The sequence below is a fragment of the Pteropus alecto genome, unplaced genomic scaffold (assembly GCF_000325575.1).
Source record: "Pteropus alecto unplaced genomic scaffold, ASM32557v1 scaffold40, whole genome shotgun sequence".
NCBI lineage: Eukaryota > Metazoa > Chordata > Mammalia > Chiroptera > Pteropodidae > Pteropus > Pteropus alecto.
Genome location: NW_006431919.1, coordinates 18,058,948 through 18,064,704, shown reverse-complemented (window position 1 = coordinate 18,064,704; position 5,757 = coordinate 18,058,948). Strand labels below are relative to the sequence as shown.

Here is a 5,757-nt window from a genome sequence, read left to right as displayed (position 1 = left end):
CTGAGGCCGAAAGATGAGGGGAAGGTGCTGTCTGTGTACAGTAAGGGTAGGGGGAGTGTTGCAAGCGGAGGGACCGGTGTGTGCAAAGGCCCTGAGGCTAGAAAGGGAATTGTGTGTCCAACATCTGGAAGCAAGTGGGTCTAAGGAATCACGAACTTGCGTCAAAAACGCCTGAGGTGCTTGTGAAAATCAAGATAGTGGAGTCTACGGCCACGCCACCCTGAACGCGCCCGATCCCATCTGACCTCGGAAGCTAAGCAGGGTCGGGCCTGGTTAGTATTTGGATGGGAGACCGCCTAGGAAGACCAGGTGCCGTAGGCGTAAAAAATTAAAAATTTTAAAAACATCAAGATAGTGGGGCTCCGCACCCCCGGAGAGTCTGACGTAGTAAGTCTGGGAGAGACCCAAGAACATGCATGGCTAGCAAATTCCCCGGTGATGCTGCTGCTACTGGTCTGGGACCCCACGCGTGAGGACCCCTGGAGGAGAGAGAACAACGAAGAAATGAGACATGCACCTGGGATGCGGCTGCGCCCGTTAAGTGCGGGTGGAGGAAGATGATGTCCGTGAGATGGAGAAAAGGGGTCCAGAACGGTTCTATTTCGGAGGAACCACGGACAGGACCAGCAGGTGGATCAGGCGTTGGGGATGAGGGGAAGGGACAAGTTAGGCAGGAAACTCCTAGATCTCCAGCTTGAGCAATGAATGAGGCGACGATGGCAGCAGAAATTGGAATGGGGAACACGAGGCGCTGAGCGGATGGGCAGATAAGGGCTGAGCCATTCTAAGCCCGAGATCTCTGCAACCCTGAGTGGCAATGTCAATAGGGCAGCGATCACACCTGTACCCCCAGGTCTGCCCAGGGCCTCCTGGCACAGAATAAAGATCCAGAAACCGGTGTTCAAGATTGAATAAAGGGAGGAACTAGGAAAACCATAGGCACCGTGGGGCAGAGATGCCGCCATGCTGGAGAAGACCGAAAACAGTCGCCCTGCTTGCGGATGCACCGCTGGATCAGCTGCACCCCCAGCTCCACCGCTTCCTGCCCTCGGCCTACGTGGTGACCTGGGGAGGCTGAGAGACAGACAGAGCTACCCAGTCCACGGCAGGGTTCTCCCTTCTGACCTCAGAGCTGTGACGCTTGAGCCTTGCTTGCATGGGTGTCGAGATGGGAAGGTTTGAACTGTGAACGTCATGGTCGTGAAGGCCAGAGAAATCGGGCTAACTTGGGTTTTTAATAAAGTAAATCATGGGAAAGTCAAGCTAGGCGACTCAGGGAAATGAGGAGGGAGGGATAGGGAGACGGGCAGAGAAGGAACAGAACAAAACGAGAGAAGCGGCGGAACCGAGTTGACCCACCCTTTCGGGGTGGAACGGGCCGGCCTCCGGAACTTGACCTCCCAGGCCGACTTTGACCCTGTGATCCTCACCACATCTCGAGCAGGCACGATGGTCCCTCAGCCTCCCCACTTACCGAGTTGTCAATTAAAAGGCTGTAATTCCAGCCAGGGGTTCTGGTGACATCATAAACCACAGAACCACAAGCTCAATTCACCAGAAGCCCCAAGATGGATGGAATTACACCCTTTTTCCTAATCCAGGCAGCTCTGGTCCCTGCCATTTTCTCATGATATAAGAGAAGTGAGCAATATTTTAACCATTTGAGTGTGAGCAATATTTTAACCATTTTCTCATCCGGCCACGGGGCCCCTGTCTCCTGGCCTCTCTGGCCCCACTGCCCTCCCCCTCAGAGGTCTTCCTCAGGGATGTCCCTGGCTTCCCCGAGCCTGCTCCTCCTCCAGGCTGACTCTCTTCCATCTTCTCTCCAGATCTCTTCAGCCATCTCTTACGAACCAGCAGTGCCCTGGCTTCTACCTCCGATCTGCTTTGCAAAAGACGCACTGTCTTTTCTGGGGCTTAGGGCAATGACCTGGAGACAGAGCCCACGGTGTGTCTGAAATACGTTCCCGAAAGTAGCATGAAAACAAAGTCATGTTTTAAACGAATTAGGGAAGCTTACAGCTTAAAGAATCTTTCTGAAAGCAAATGATTGCTTCCAAGATCCTTACATTTGGTTTGGTTTTGAGTCCTAATTTTCACAGTTTTGCTTAACGCAAAGAACACCTGGGCATGACGTTACCTGTACCCCTGCTTCCCACCTTAGACCTGCCATAGTCAGTACTTAAATTCTATGGGAATCTCACCTGGAGGGGAAAGCCACAGAGAGGGAAATGATAAAAACAGCAATTAGCTGGTGGATAGTCCCTATGTCTCAGACACGTATGCTACTCTTCGTCGCTTTCACAGAAATATTATTTTCCTCATTTTTATGGAAGACAGAAACCAAGACTCAGAGATATGCAATGTTTTGCCCAAAGTCCCATAGCTACTAAGTAAAGCCCTTGGATTTGACCCCAATCTGTCTGACTCAAAAGTCTATATATACATGCTTTCTCGGTGTCCCTCCGAATGAAATATTTTGAGAATAAATGTTGCACATGACTCCAAAAGGACTTTAACAATTGATCTTCAAGTAACATGATTTTTTTTTTTTTTTTTTTTTTTTTTTGGTTTTACATCCCCAGTTTCATTTGTTATTGCATTGGGTACAACTTTCTAATCAGAAGTGATGAAAATTCTACACTATTTTAGGGTACAATAAGTCAAAAACACATTCCAACATTCTGTGTATTAAAAAAAACAACGTAAATTATTTCGAAAGGATTATGACTGTCCCCAAACAAAAACAAAATAAAACATAACAAAAAGTTTAACTCCACATTGATATAATTAGGCAGAAATGAGGCAGTCCAGCAACTCTTTTCATAAAGTGTCATCCACGGAACAGCAGTGCTTGAGATGGTGGCTTCAAAGAGTTCACATGCACAAGTCTCTCTGCCCAGGCTCTGCGTGTGTGCAGTGTGAAGTCTGGGCACCTTGGAGAGGTCCCCAGTGGGAGGCGTCCATGGTGGCATCTTGGAGATGTTCTCCACTGGTTTGAGGTAGATGAGCTGCAGAGAGTACGTGCTTCAGGGGTCAATGACATCAGGACTTTAGAAAACATGATGTTATAGCTGAAGAGAAGGCTCCAGGTCGAGCACTTCTTAAAGACTGAGACACGTATCCGGCATCGTTTCAGAATGCTATCTGCAAACAGTTGAGACCACAGCAGTCCTGGAGGAAAGTTGGGCTAGACCAGAAAAAAGACAGTCCTGGTTTTCTCGTCTTCAGAAAATGCAGCTCTCTGCCTAAGGAAGCACGTGTTTGGATGGTTTAAGGAAGATGCGTGAGGCGGTGACCTGATTTTTTCCCTCTAGCATCAGGGTGGTACATAACATCTTCCCAGAGAATGCAAATGGGGACATACCGTCAGCATACATTATGTGAAGTTACAAACTGGAAGTGAATGCCCCAGTGAACGAGCAAGCGTCTTGCTTCTCCAACTTCCAAGCGAGACGACAAAGTCTCCTAGTGATGGAGAACAATCTATTCGTTCCCAGCAACAAACATTCAACTGCCAAATTAATCCCACATCGTTGTACTGCATGGTGGAAAATCATCATCATCTTCTAAATGTAGAAAGACAATGAACTTGGAGACATCTTGCGGGTTTTCCTCACAGATGGAACGTCCTGGACCCCACTGGCTGTGCTCGCATACATGGACCTGCCACCACCAGCCTTGATCAACTGCAGAAAAAGCTCCAAACCTTCACAACGCGCACCCAAGGGTTCCCCTGGGTGCAAGGCTCTGGGGGCAGACTGCCTAGGTCCAAGTTGGCTGTGTGATCTTGGGCAAGGTTTTTAACTGTATATGCCTCAGTCTCCCTGTCTGTAAAATGAGGATAAGAATGCCCTACCTCACAAGCTCGATGTGAGGATTAAGTAACACAAAGTGCTTAGAACAGTGTGTAGCAAAGTCAGTGACAGACATAAGCCTTTTCCCTACCGCTATGTGTGGGGACTGGGCTAGAACTAGGGTTGGCTAGGACACTTGCCAGACACAGAAAATCTGACTCAACTTGGCTCGCATGTCTGGAGAGTCCAGGGGACCAGCCTCGGGTACAACGCGATCTCCCGTCTCTTCATTCTCTGGCCCAGCTCCATTCTCAGACCAGCTCTGGCCTCGTGGTAGAAAGACAGCTGCTACAACGTCAGCCTGTGTCCACCCGGGTTCAAGAGCAGCGAGAAGGAACACAGCACACGTCTCCATGGAGCCTACGCAAACTCGAGAACTCGATCTAACCACGCCGGTAGGAATCACTGCTCTTCATTTCCCCGATTTCTGGCAAGGTGAGCGCATTTTCATGCGTTCGCCAGCATTTATATCATTAAAGGGTCTGAACGTCATCGTTTTATTCAAAAGCCTTCACATTCATCGTGCACAAGATGAGAGTGCGTTGTCTTTCAAGGAAATGCGTCTTCTTTGAAGCCTGAATCATTTGGCTAATTTCCTCATTTTCCCAGTCACTGAGTTCCCAGATCAGAGGGGGAGAGATGCCACCCCTTTCAACACTGAGACCCCGCTCCTGTGCTGTCACTCTGCTGGAGCATTCTGTTAAGACAGTGACTCCCCTGCGACCATGCTAATGTGCCACCCCACCCGAAATTGCAGCCATACCCTGGTCCCTTCACACCACGTACTGGGCACCCCCAAGTCCCAGTCTGACACCATCTTGGCTCCCAAGGCTGCTAATTTCCCCCGAGCGCCATGGAGAAAGCCTGGCTTTAGTTGTTCCCACTCCTTTGGGCGTCACGTTAGATCAAGTCCCTGCTCTTGATGAAAACTTGCTGCCTCGGCTGCCCATGTCCCCACCCCTCAACAAGAAAGTACCGGAAGACCCGACTGGCCAAGCACACACAAATTTTCTGAACACCACGGTTCCAGGGAGCTCGCTGGCTAACTCGCCTGGGGAGCCTGGAGCCAAGAACTCTCCCGGCCAACACGCTCGGTGCCCCTGGCTTTGCTCCCAAGCTATTTTTGGCCCAGGTAAGGCCTGCTTTCTTTAAGGACTTGACTCAAATGTCACCTGAATCTCCAAAACTGGGGTTAGTCATTCTGGCCTCTCTACTCCTGGGCCATCTGGCTCAGGCCAGGAATAGTGCTGAGCCGAGCTCATTAGCTTTCCACCTATATTTTCTCCTGCCCACCTAAACCCAGCACAGCACCCAACACAGGGTTCCGGCCTGGCACCTGTTGGCCGAATGCATCCCCACTGGAATGATGGGGTGTATGCCAACACCTGAGAACCCCACCATCCCTGACACCCCACTGTAGCTTCCTATAGTGTGGTGTACATCAACACAAACTGTCTGGGGGGCGGGGTGTTTATCTGGAAATATCAGGCCTAATGAGAATTAAGAGACTGAATCATTCGGCTAATTTCCTCATTTTCCCAGTTAGTGTGTACGCATTTGTGTAGAGAGCCTCAAAATTCTTTGTTGAAGTTTCTGCAACTAAAATTGAAAATCCCAAACGATAGCAATTATGTTCAGAACATTCCTTTGCTAGTTTCCATTTTCAGCTGAGCCATTAGAGAAGAAGCCTTTCTGAGCATTCAGTGGTGGGTGATGATGGCCTCACAAGGTGATGCCTTTTTTATTATCCCTTATGTGGTGGGAAGAACAATCCTCCCCAAAGATGTCCACATCTTAATCCCCAAAACCTGTGACTATGTCACATCACACGCGAGTGTGATTAATTAAGGATCTTGAGCTGGGAAGATCATGAGAGGTTATCCAGATGGGTCTGATACAA

At 49.4% G+C, this 5,757-nt stretch overlaps 1 non-coding gene across 1 annotated transcript; it reads left to right on the top strand.

Annotated features, from left to right (window-relative positions):
- The first annotated feature begins 202 nt into the window (after nucleotides 1-202).
- Nucleotides 203-321, top strand: LOC112475250. The gene has a single exon (XR_003044657.1). It is a non-coding gene; the product is annotated as a 5S ribosomal RNA (ribosomal RNA).
- Nucleotides 322-5,757: the final 5,436 nt, after the last annotated feature.